The following is a 14267-nucleotide window of genomic DNA, read 5'->3' as shown; positions in this document are numbered from 1 at the left end:
GAAAAATGGATTAAAATGTGAAATAGAGCCTTAAAACTCAACTGAGTTGACTTTGGTCAACATTTTGAGAAAATAGACTCGGATCAGTATTTTGACAGTTGCGGTAGGTCCGTATCATGATTTAAGACTTGGGCGTATGCCCGAAATTTAATTTGGAGGTCCCTACCTCAAGTTATGACCATTTAACGGAAACTAGTAATTTAAAGGCTAAAGATTTCCAAGTTTGACCACGGAGTTGACTTTTTGATATCGGGGCCGGAATCCAATTCTGGAAATTGGAATAGCTCTGTTATGTCATTTATGACTTGTGTGCCAAATTTGAAGTTATTCCGGATTCATTTAACATGTTTCGGCACGACATTTGCAAATTGAAAAGTTTAAAACTCAAAGTTCGAATCGAGGTGTGAATTATAATTTTAGCGTTGTTTGATGTGATTTGAGGTCTCGACTAAGTTCATATATTTTTTTAGAACTTGTTGGTATAACTGGTTGAGGTCCCGGGGGGCTCAGGTGAATTCCGAATGGTTAACAGATCAAAATTTGGACTTAAGGAAAAATCTGAAATTTTGGTCTTCTGGTGTAATCGCACCTGCGGTCAATTTTTCGCAGATACGGTCAAATTTTCGCAGAAGCGAAAATGCTGGACAGAACACATAAAATTGGGTTTTAGCTATTTTTACTCATTTTTGAGTTTTGAGTATCGGATTTTGGCGATTCCAAAGCAATTTTTCACGACTTTGAATTGAGTAAGTGTTCTATAACTAAAAATGATTATATTTCATAAATCCATGTCTATATTCATCATTTATTTCGGATTTAGATGGAAGAAATTGAAATTTTTGTAAAACTTTTCAAAAATAAAAATTTAAGATTTGAAGGTCCATTTGACATCGGAATTGGATAATTTTTATATGGTTGAACTCGTAGCGGAACGAGTGTTCAGATTTCGCGAGTTTTTCCGGCATTTGAGACGTAGGTCCCACTGTCGAATATTAAAATGAATTTCGAATTTTTATCCGAAAAATTAGTAAATTCATATGGAATTAATTCCTATGATTCGTATTGAGTATATCGAATTGTTCGTGAATAGATTTGACACTTTTGGAGACAAATTCAAAAGGGAAAGCTGTGGTCGAATAATTTATTGAAATTTATAATGCGAAATAAGTGTCGTGGTTAACCTTGACTTGAGGGAATAGAATTCCTAAACTATTTGTTATGTCAAATGCATGTGAACGACGTTTAGGCTAGATGACGAGTGTCTATATGTCGTCAAATTAATTGTTTGCATAATTATTTGAAAAATCATAAATTGTTTTAAATCATTAATTAATTATTATAATAATTGTTTCTCTCCTGTTCTTTGTCAAATATTAATTCTTGAATTTCTACAATAATTATTACATGCTATTTGATTTATGTGTCTTAATTATTATTTGACATTTAGCATACTAAATATTAACTGTCTATTTTCTCCACAATTTTTATAATTAATTGATAATTGCCATTGTTTGCTCATAGATAAATTATAATTATTGTGTGCCTTGATGCTTAATAGTTTCTCATTGGACGTGATATTTATTGGAGTAATTTTTATTACATTTATGAGTTGTTTAAAGTTATATTGGGTGAACGGGTTGCACGCCGCAACGGAAATAAAAAGGAATATATATATATATATTGGGGGATCGGGTTGCACGCCGCAACAGACTTATTAAAAAGTCCATATTGGAGGATCAGATTGCACGCCGCAACAGACTTATTAAAAAGTTCATATTGGGGGATCAGATTGCACAACGCAACAGACTTATTAAAAAGTTCATATTGGGAGATCGAATTGCATGCCGCAACAGACTTATTTAAAAGTCTTAACAGACTTATTTAAAAGTCTATATATACTTGATTAAAATAAATATATGGGAGGATTGAAAATGAATATGTTGTGTGAGCGGGTTGCACGATACAACGGAAATTGATGGAAATAATAATTGGTTATGACTGCTGAATTGGCTTCAACTGTTAAAAATGAGTTACCTGATTTATTTTTATTATTGTTGTTATTACTATTATTGCGTACAGGTTATTGTAAGTGACCTGCCTTAGCCTCGTCACTACTTCGTCGAGGTTAGGCTCGGCACTTACCAGTACATGGGGTCGGTTGTACTGATACTATACTCTGCACTTCTTGTGCAGATTTCGGAGTTGGTCCTAGCGGCGTACCATAGACTTGCTCGGATTTCAGCTACCAGAGGAGACTTGAGGTATAACTGCACGAAGTCCACAGTTTTGAAGTCCCCGTCTACTTTACTTTAGCGGTGTGTTTGTTTCGAGACAACTTTATTTTATTTAGACCTTTATTTGTATTATTCTAGAAGCTCGTGCACTTGTGACACTAATTATGGGATGGTATTTAGACACCGTTATTTTATGAATTATTCACCACATTTCAAACTTTACTTCCGCATTTAATTCTTTGTTATTAATAAATTTAAAAATTATTTTAAAATGGATAATATTATTCTAACGTTGGCTGAAAATTTCGGGACATGACACGAGGCTTGCTCTCTTCTCAACTCTTTAAGAGCTAGAAGAAGTGCTTCTATATATAAGCTCAAGAACTTTCCTATTCCTATCCAATGAGGGACAAAATTCCTTTGTAAAAGGGACTAATTCAAAATTTCATTTCCCTCCATTTCTTTTTCCACCATTTTTCATTCACACCTCTTTTTGTTTTTAGTTAAAAATCTAATATACTCAAGTCTGACTTTGATCATCGTCTCCTGGTCTTTGGTAGAGATCCGAGTATTTTAGTAGTTTTCGCGAATATTAATAATTCTACAGTGGCATAGCTCCAAATACTCTCGTTTCTTTTCTGAAAAAAAAAAAAAAAAAACTTAATGGATCGAACTTGAACCCCGGGTGAATGGATCGTCCCGGCGGGATCACTCTGACGCAGACGGCCCTGAGAAGCTATTTGAAAAACAATATGGGTTAAAGTTCGTTTTTTCTTGCCAAGTGTATTCCTTCTCCAGCAAAATCAGACTTGGCAGCACAAAGTGTTTATGAACAGCGAGACGTGGTGAGAGGTTTACAAGCTGGCTACAAATTTCTAAATCCTGATTAAAGCTAATCAAGGCTTTAACAATGCCGCAAATTCTACCAATAATTATATGACTTACAAGTTGTGCCCACAATACCAAGATTACAATACTCCCTCCTTTGTTTTGAAATACAATAATACAACTTTTCACAACATTCACATTGCAATCAGAAGACTATATTTTACCTATTATCTGATCCATATTATTTGTTTATATGATGAACAAAAAATTTATTTTAAAATATTTGACACTCTAACAAAAAAGGAGGTGTAGACAAATACTCCTATAATTAAGGTTATAAGAGGTGTAGACAAATACTCTTATAATTTGACACTCTAACAAAAAAGTAAAAAGCTTTTATTTATATTATTTTTACCAAATTTATTCTTGTTTTTTCAACTAGTCAAGTATTAATTAATCAAAAATTTTAAGACGGAGAAAAAGGAGGTGTAGACAAATACTCTTATAATTAAGGTTACTAAATATCTTTCTCTAAAGGTGTAAAAAAAGATTAAAAGACAAATAATATGGACCGGATATAGTATTTCTCTTTCCGATATTCAACTCCATCTATAAATTTCAAAATGTATATACAAAATACATTATACTAATCTTTTAAGAAGTTTACATGAAGTAACTCGCAATATAGCTACCCAGCTATCTAGGCATCTAGCAAACAATTTTAAGTTATTTATTACAAGTGACCAGAATAGGGGATAATTAATAAAACGTACCAAACACTAGTGCCACACATGGGCAAAGATAGAGAATTTGTCCTGTAACATGTCTTATTTCAGCTTAGGATTCCCTATTTTGATTTGCTTTTCTGTGACTAAGCAACTGGAAACATAAAACACATGCTTCTGATGCAACTGGAAAGGAAATTAAGTGCTGAATACCCATATTTTTAGATTCTTATGCATCAAACTATAGGAGAAAATAATGGGTAACCCGATGTACAAGACATCTCACGTTCATGCAAGGTCAGGGAAAGGGCCACATCCCTAGAGCTGTGATATAAACAGTCTATCCTAATGCCATCATTAGTGGCTGCTTCCACGACTCGCATCAATATGATAATATGATCTAAATCTATACTATATTAAAAGCACGAAGGCACTTAGCAAAATGTCGTTCGTCCTTTTTACCTTTTAAAATATGTAGGTAATATTGGACAATATAGTAATTTGAGTATTTCATTAATATTTAAGTATAATTATTTAACTAATTCCCCTACAATTTAGGAATAGTCATTTGTTGTTAATACAATTTTGCCTAAACGTTCACTACACGCTAGGAAAGTGTCTTTCTAATTCCATTTATACTTTGGAGTACTAAATTTCTCCATTCTCCTTCCTAGGTTTAGGTTTAGGAGACTTCTTTTGTAGTTGATAAAATTTTGCCTATACTAGGAAAGTTTGTCGTTCAACTCCATTTATATTTTGGATTATTAAAATTTCCCTTTTATAAGTTTAGGAGATTTTTTTTGTAGTTAATAAGATTTTGCCTAATTCTCACTAGACAAAATAGGTATTTAATAATTTTTTTTGATATTTAGGATTTTAATATCAACTAAAATTTTAGTTGTTAAATTTTTTCTTATTTAAACTATATAGTAATTAGGCTCTAATATTTAGGCCATCAAAACCGGTTAGATTTTACTATTCAAAATAAGGTGTACTAATCAAACTATAGACAAAAACTAAGAAGAGACAATTCCAAACCACTATTGGTACGTTTTTCTATTTTTAATGTCCTCTCTCAATTTATGTCTAAAACTATGTGCATATTAATTCTTCTTCTTCTATATCCTTTCGCACAAAAATATCTACAAAGCCAAAAAGTATTTATGAGGAAAAAAATGAGGATTTGTTGTTCTAGAAATTTAACCTTCCAAACAAAATTCATACATATCGGAGATGTATTTAAAACTTTCTAAAAGATATTATCCGTGTCAACACTATAAACTTTTTGATAGGCGAATTTAATTTGAATAGCATTTATTATGTATTTCTAATAAAATCGAAAATTATTTGAAAAATATTGGAATTATTCTTGGATGATTTGTTGTGTATACTTGTTTTATTTTTGGTAATTATAGATATTTTATTACCAAGTAAACATTATATACAAAAAATAAAATAAATTGACAGAGAGCTGGACATTCCCCAAACTCATGTAAAGTAAAACTCCTACAACTCCAAAAATAACTAGACAACAACAAACAATTACAAAGAACAATCACAACTCAGAATTCCTATGTAATAAGCAATATTCATCTAATATATAACTGTAATGTGCTAATAAGTAGCAAACTCCTTATATAACATATTTTGAAATATTTTGACATTTCAAGGAGGTTAGATACCTCGTCTTTGATGAATGCATGCTTAACTTCAGACTGAGGCCTCCTCTTCTATTTAACCGTATGGAACTTTGGATTCAAGGTTAGCTTATGAATGGTTATTTCTGGCGGGATCCTTGTCATATCAAGATGGGACCAAGCGAAACAATCTACGTTAGTTATAAGGAATTTAATGAGCTTTTTCCTGAGCTCGGGAGTCAACCCCGTGCCCAGGTATACCTTCTGATCGGGCAAGTGTTTGATCAATATGACTTGCTCCAGCTCCTCGACCGTTGATTTGGTGGCATAGGAATCGTCAGGGGTGATGAACGACCTAGGAACTCCATAATCATCGTCCTCACCTGCTTCTTGCTTCTCCGGTTCGGTCGGGGCCGGTGTAGGTAATTGCTATTTAGCTTCTTCCTTCCTAACAAGCTTTGGGTTCTTGGATGTCGAGTGTGAGGACATCAGGATCACCTCATCGACCGCGAACATTTCTTTTGCAGCCGGTTGCTCTCCGTAAACCGTCTTTATCCCTCTCGGTGTAGGGAACTTCAGTGCCTGGTGTAGTGTCGAGGGTATTGCCCTCGTGTTGTGAAACCATGGACTTCTGAATAGAGCATTATATCTCATATCCCCTTCAATCACATAGAACTTCATTTCCTGAATCGTCCCAACAGTATTCACTGGCAGGGTTATCTCCCCTTTAGTAGTTTCGAATGCCATGCTGAATCCGTTTAAAACCCGGACTGCATGCACTATTTGATTGTGCAGACCCAGCTGCTCAACGACCCTCGATCTGATGATATTGGCCGAGCTACCTGGATCAATTAACATATGCTTAACTCGAGATTTATTTATGAGCACAAATATTACCAGTGCATTATTATGCGGTCGCACGATGCCTTCAGCGTCCTCATTATTGAAAGAGATGGTCCACTCTGGTATGTAATCTCGGGTTCGTTTTTTCCTTGTAATGGACACCTTAGTGCGCTTTAGCATTGGCCCCTGGGGGACGTCGACTCCACCAATGATCATGTTAATGACGTGCTGAGGTTCCTCTTGCTCAGTCTGTTTGTTGGAGTCCCTATTCCTGAAGTGATTTTTGGTTCGATCACTCAGAAATTCCCGGAGGTGACCGCTATTGAATAACCGGGCTACTTCTTCTCTTAGTTGTCGGCAGTCGTCGGTCTTGTGGTAGTGAGTGCCATGATACTTACACATCAGTTTGGGGTCTCTTTGGGCAGGATCGAACTACAATGGCCGAGGCCACTCAGTATCTTTGATGCATCCGATGGCAAATACGATGTCGGCATCATCGACACTAAAGTTGTACTCTGATAATCTCTGTGCCTCCCTGGCCCCGAGTGGCCTGTCAAAATCGTTTTTACTCATGAGTCCCCGGCTATGGTGGCCTCGATCGCTCCTTTTTTTTCATTCCTTGTAGGGTTACGCCCGGATTCGCTACCCCTTTGATCTCCGCTATACGGTTGATACTGATCTCTGTTCGATCTTGGTTCATGATCGACAACTCTTTTAGACCTGTCATTAGCTCTGGTGGGATAATCAAACCTGGAGGGGGCCTCGAACTAATCATCCTCGGCTCTGATTTTCGATTGGTGTCTGTTATGAACGTCAGCCCAAGTTACTGCCGGGTACTCTATCAAATTTTATTTCAGCTACCGGGAAGCCAAGGAGATTTGGGGGTTGAGTCCTTTAGTGAACGCCTGAACGGCCGAATTGAACGCAATCGGAGGTAGGTCCATTCGTTCTATTTGAAACCTTGACATGAATTCCCCCAGCATTTCGTTAGCTCTCTGTTTTACTTTGAAAAGGTTCGATTTTCTGGTCTCGACCTTGATGGTCCCGACGTGAGCTTTCACAAAGGCATCTACAAGCATAGCAAACGAATCGATGGAATTAGGGGTAAGTTGTGATACCATATCATTTCTCCCTTTGACAGAGTCTCTCCAAACCTTTTCAGCAAAACCGACTCGATTTCATCATCCTCCAAGTCTTTTCCCTTGATGGCACACGTGTAGGAGGTCACGTGCTCATTTGGATCCGTGGTTCCTTTCAATATCGGGGGTGCTCCCGGGATCTGATCAACTTTGGAGTTATAGGTCTCCATTTTTTTGTCGTTGGCTTCAATCTTCTTCTCCCCTATTCCCACCTGCTTCGTCAGTTCCTCAAGCATTTTTATTATTTCGGGGTTGGCCCCGGGTTCAACTTCACCCAGCCTTCTCATGACCTTTTCATTTCTTCGAGTATTTCCCTGGGATGGTTCGGACTCAACATCATTGGGGGCGCAGCTGTGGTTCTGCAACTGGGCTATCGCCGCTTGTTGAGCTTGTAACATTTCGAAGATCACTCGCAGATTGATCTCGTTATCTTCACCGTCGTGCGTACCCCAGGCTATTGATTGGGCTTCTCCGCAGAAGTTGTTCTTGGGTTTGGTTGGTAGGTTTGCATCGAAGGCCACATGCGAGTTGGCATCGATCGGGTCCGCAGCTGGGACACCGTTGGGATCAGCAGAAGGCACCTCATTGCTAGGTACTACGTTATTATTTTTGCCATGATGTCCAGACTCAATATCAACGTTGAAGTGAGCAGAGTGACAGTTCGACATCCTTAGGTAGATCTGAAATTAAAATCTTAAAGAACAAGCATAAAATATAGTGTGTTATGGAAATTTGTATCAAACTACCACTATTATCCTTAGCCCTACGGTGGACGCCAAACTGTTTACCCTTAAAAATGGATAACAATTGAATTTGTATGTGGTTTTAAGGATACGTGATTTAATTCAATACGAATGATCAATGACGTTAGATAAGCAATTAATGGATAGAGTAAATAACCAAACCAATGATGATACTAAATCCGGGCACAGTTCAAGGCTTAACAAGAAGCTCGCCTTCGGTTCTGGACCGGTGCTTATGAAGAACTTATGAACCAGAAACAAGAACTTTCAATAACTTTTAGAAATAGAGAGAACAAAAGTATATTGCTTTGGTATGAGTGTTACAGTGTGTCCAATGAATAATTAGTCTCTCATTTATATAGTAGGGTAGTTTTACCCTAAGTACAATTCTAAAAAAGGTAAAAATTTTTCTTTTCGGTAATTACTGATCTACTGCTAATACGGGCCGCCGAGATTCACGCCGTGATATCTAGTTGGGCACGAATATCACAGCCCTTTATTAATCGTGTGCGGTCGTTTAGCAATGCCTTCCGAGTTCTCGTTATTTGAATCAGGTCCGGGGTCATGATCTCGATGGCTCCGGAAGCAGGTATTTTGTTCGAGCTTCTATACGGGCGGCTCCCGGCTTCGATCTCGAATTCATGCAGTTATGTTCTCCCTTCATTCACCCCACCGGGAAATGGGGGTTCTCATTACCCCCGGTTTTACCCGTATACACAAACCTTAAGTTGTTTATTATTTTCGAGGCTAATGGTTGTCCCTTAGTTTATTGTTTTATCCGGGGAATGCCCAGAGGACCTTGTAAATATTTTTAATTCGGGGAAAACCCCATATACATGTATTTGAAGGCCATGACGAGCATCGTGGATGAAGCATAGTGTAGTTTAGTTTAAGACTTTTCTTTTCATTTCATTTTCTTTTATTAGGCGGGGACAACCTTGAACCTCTTTGTGTTTATTTTTTTGTGTGTTTTACCTTAATTAGAATATTCTTCAAAGCCAATTATCAAGTATGCAACCGTACTAGTTACGGGACTCGGAGAATTCCTAACACCTTCTCTCCGAGTCAAATGAACCCCCTTCCTCGGAATTTCTGGTGCAGATTATGTTTTAGAGTCTAAATGTGTTTTAAAGTGAAAAATAATTTTTTTTAAACAGTGGCTTGACACACCGAAACAACTGTCGAGTGGAGACTCTGAAAAATCCTTTAAAACATAACTTTTGTCACTTTTCAAATTGAAACCCTTTTGAGCTTTAAATCACATTTTATCTTCTTTTAAAGAGGGTTAAGGGTAAAAATGGGTGTGACAACAATAATATGAATATAATGGTACGGTATCACCCTTCGTGCTTTTACTCTCGTCCTCACCATGTAATAATATGAATAAAATGGTATGGCATCACCCTCCGTGCTTTTACTCTCATCCTGACTATGTAATAATATGAATGAAATGACACGGTATAACCCTTCGTACATAATAGCACGTGGAGTACCAAATCTTGTGAAAATATTCTTCTTCAAGAAAGCCACCACATTTCTCGCCTCATTGTTGGGTAAAGTAACGGCCTCAATCCATTTGGACACATAATCAACCTTGACCAAGATGTAGGTATTTCCACAAGAACTCATAAAAGGGCAGAGAACTCATAAAAGGGCCCATGAAGTCAATACCACACATATCAAAAATATTAATCTCCAAAATGGTTGTGAGAGGCATTTCATTCTTCTTTTAGATTCCACCGGCCAGTTGACATTCATCACATCTTTTCACTAGCTCACTAGTATCCTTGTAAATAGTGGGCTAATAGAAGCCGCAACTAAGCATTTTGGATGCCGTTCTTACTCCACCATGATGACCACCATATGGCGAAGAATGACAAGCCCCAAGAATTTCACCTTGCTCTTCTTCTGTTACACATCTTCTAATCACCCCATCCGTACAAATTTATAAAGGATATGGTTCATCCCAATAATAATCTTGACAATTCCGTTTGAGCTTCTTCCTTTGGTTTGAAGAGAATTCATCTAGAATGATTTCACACACAAGAATATTTGCTAGATCCGCGAATCATGGCACCTCTTTCATTGAAATGGCAAAGAGTTACTCATCGGGGAATGAGTCATTGATTTCAAGGCCATCATGCAGCCTCCCCTCCTCCTCCAACCGAGATAAGTGGTCTGTTACTTGGTTTTCACTCCCCTTTCTATCTTAGATGTCAATATCAAACTCTTTCAACAAAAGAACCCATTTCATCATCCGAGCATTGGAGTCCTTCTTGCTCATAAGATACCGAAGCACCGCATGATTAGTGTGGACAATGACTTTTACACCCATCAAGTACGGGCGAAACATCTCAATAGCAAACACAATGGCAAAGAGCTCTTTCTCCATAACGGTATAGTTGACTTGGGCACTATTCATGGTCTTCAGCTGGCAGGAATGTGAGTGTTTGCAGTCGCACATTTTTGGATTGCGGCTGCAAAGCAACTTCTGTGGCTGCACAATTCTTGTGCGGTCCGCACTTCACAAAGGCATTAGTACTTGGTCTTTTTTGCATATTCTCTAAACTTTGAATCTTTGTCAGTAAAAGCCCAGTTCTGCGGTCGCACAATTCATGTGCGGTCTGCACATTGCTGCAAAGCCTGTTGGGTTCTGCTGCTTGGTTTGCGGCCGCAAATGGAATTCTTCGGTCCGCAATTTCTTCTGCGGATGACACATATTTGCTTTTGCGCCCTTTATTGCCTTTTGCTTCGGAACACTCTTTTTTAAGTCGGATTTCATCATGGGAGATCAAACTTCCAGCATTCCTGCAATTTGCACAATTTTATTAGCTTCGGGAACACAATTCAATACTTTCGGACTAAAACAAAAGCTAAAAGGTGCTAATAAGCAGTCAATACCTCCACTTATCAACTCCCCCAAACTTAAGCCTTTGCTTGTCTTCAAGCAAATAAATTAGTTCCCACCTCCAAAGGTTAAGAGTTATTTCAGCGAGTCAAAGGTGATCCATTCACACATCAGTTGGGACCAACAATTACCCACACTACTCGTGCATTATCAACAAGGCGACAAATTAAGCATTCATGCACATATAGTTCTACTGTGACATTTGAGCTTCAAGAATTGACTTTACTCATTAAAGACACTTGCTCTATCATGTAGGCCATGGTGGACTCCAAACATTTTCTCCTCTACTTTCCATTTGTCGATGGCTCAGAAGCCTGACTAGCACTCTCTGATCCCTCGAAAGTGCTATGAGATGAGGACAACTCGTCCCTGAGTTGGTATCTCCTTTGCAGCCTTGACTGTACGCCCGACTGCTCCTGACAGAGGCTGAGTTGCCCTCTAATGCTTCCCTAGAAGGGACATATAAGCTCGTCTCGGAGAGATCTGCACCTCTCCCTCTACCGACTATTGCTTTCTTTCTAATTCTCTTTTGTTGGACAAGGGGTAAGGCACTCTTCCCTCAACCCCGAGAAGGTTTACCTCTCCCTTTTGAAGTGTCGTCGCGTCCTCTAGATCGAACCATTGCCAGTATCAAGCAAAGGCAATTGTTAGTTGCATTTCAATGTTCAAACATACATAGGAGATATACAAGTAAAATATAAACCAGAGGACACAATGAGGGCACACAGTTAGATCATGCTTGCAGGGAAGTGATCTGCGATCCGTACAATTTCATTTGCGGCCGCAGATGGGGAATCATGGATCGCACAATTTTGTTGTGCGGCCGCAAAAGAGAAAGTGTGGTGCGCATAATTTTATTTGTGGTCGCACCTCTAAAACCCAAAAAATGCCATCTATGATGACGGAGAATTGGCTAATGTGCGGCCGCAACATGATTTCTGCGGTCCGCACAATTAGACTTGTGGTCGTACATTGGAGTCTCAATGTAGGGACTCTTTGATGACAGTAAAAGTGTATTATGCAGTCTCGATGGGAATTCTGCGGTCCGCATATTTTATCTTGTGGTCGCAAATCCCTTCTTCACTAATGCTGCCCTAAAAACAATTTCTGCGGACCGAACGAATTCAAGTGCGGCCGCAGACTTCAAAAGTTACGTATAGATCAATTTTTTCTATCTAGGTTTTTCAATTTCGTGCACAATTTTACATGAAAACATCATAGAAACATGAAAATATGCTAACCCAGTCCCCATAGAGCATGTATTAGTTAACCCAGTTCAAATTTTACCTCACATGGATACACAATTGAATTCTAATGACAAATGACCTAAAAAGAACTAAAAATCTACAAATTAAACTAAAATAATAATATTAGAAATTGAACCATACCAAATGAATGAGTGTAATGAGTGAATCAACAAGTTGATTATGTATGTGGACAGATAGAATCACCAAGAAATCTCAAGAAAGCACTATTCTTTTGTTCAAAGAGTGAAAAATGCAAAAATGGCCTTGTTCTTCTATTTATACCAATCGTTCGCTAAGGGGAAGAAGGTCAAATGCGGATGCATATTTTCATGTGAGGTCCGCACTCTGTTACCTGGGGGCCTCATATCATCTTTCCATCTACGGTCTGCAATAATATGTTTGCGGCCGTAGATTTTATGTACGACCGCAGATCGACCGTTTTTCTAACAGGCTAAAACTTCAGAGAGTTGGTATTTTCAACGACTCATTTGTGCGGTCCGCAAGCTAATTGTGCGGCCGCGTTGCTCTTTTGCTACAATACCCATAATTGTACGGTCCGCATAAATCAACTGCGGTCCGCAATTCTTAGAGCACTTAGCCAATTTTTTGGTCCACAATTCCTGTAAGTCACACTCAGCCCTGTAGCACACTTCAAATCAAGTTAGAACAAAAATAACTCCTAACTACAAAAGAAAAGAAAAAAAAAGAAAAGAAATATGGGTTGCCTCCCAAGAAGCGCCTGATTTAACGTTGCAACACGACGCAGAATACCATCAATTGAAATGAATGACTGCCACGACGTGGCTATCTCCAACCTTTCCCAAATAGTGCTTCACCCGGAGACCATTGACTCGAAATACTTCATTGTTTTTGTTCTTCAAGTCTAATGTACCAAAAGATGTTACACCCACAATTTCAAAAGGACCACTCCATTTAGACTTTAGCTTTCTGGGAAACATTCTCAACCTTGAGTTAAACAACAATACAAGATCGCCCACTTTAAACTCTTTGTTCCAAATGTATTTGTCATGAAGATATTTCATCTTTTCTTTGTGCAAGGACGAACTTGCATAAGCATGGTACCGGAACTCATCTAATTTATTCAAATGTGCAACCCTCAAGTTAGCGGCTATATCTCAATCAAGATTCAACTTTTTTAGAACCCATATGGCCTTGTGCTCTAGTTCCACCGGAAGATGACAAGCTTTTCCGAACACCAACCGGTATGGCGATATTCCGATAGGTATTTTGTAAGTCATCCGATAAGCCCATAATGCATCATCAAGGTTCTTGGACCAATCTGTCCGATTAGCATTCACCGTTTTGGACAAGATACTCTTTATCTCCCTATTGGAGACTTCCACTTGCCCACTAGCTTTTGGGAGATAAGGAGTCGTGACTTTATGAGTAACACCATACTTTCTAAGCAAAGTGTCAAAAGCCTTGTTGCGAAAATGTGAGCCCCCATCGCTTATAATATCATGTGGAGTACCAAACCTTGTAAAAATATTCTTCTTCAAGAAAGCCATCACACTTCTCGCCTCATTGTTGGGTAAAGCAACAGCCTCAACCCATTCGAACACATAATCAACCGCGACCAAGATGTAGGTATTTCCACAAGAACTCACAAAAGGGCCCATGAATTCAATACCCTACACATCGAAAATATCAATCTCCAAAATGGTTGTGAGAGACATTTCATTCTTCTTTGAAATTCCACCGGCTCGTTGACATTCATCACATCTTTTCACTAGCTCACTAGCATCCTTGTAAAGAGTGGGCCAATAGAAGCCGAAACTAAGCACTTTGGCTATCGTTCTTGCTCCGCCATGATGACCACTATATGGCGAAGAATGACAAGCCCCAAGAATTTCACCTTGCTCTTCCTCCGGTACACATCTTCTAATCACCCCATCCGTACAAATCCGAAAAAGGTATGGTTCATCCCAATAATAATCTTGAC

The sequence above is a fragment of the Nicotiana tabacum genome, chromosome 9 (assembly GCF_000715075.1).
Source record: "Nicotiana tabacum cultivar K326 chromosome 9, ASM71507v2, whole genome shotgun sequence".
Classification (NCBI taxonomy): Eukaryota; Viridiplantae; Streptophyta; class Magnoliopsida; order Solanales; family Solanaceae; genus Nicotiana; species Nicotiana tabacum.
This window is presented reverse-complemented; position numbering follows the sequence as displayed.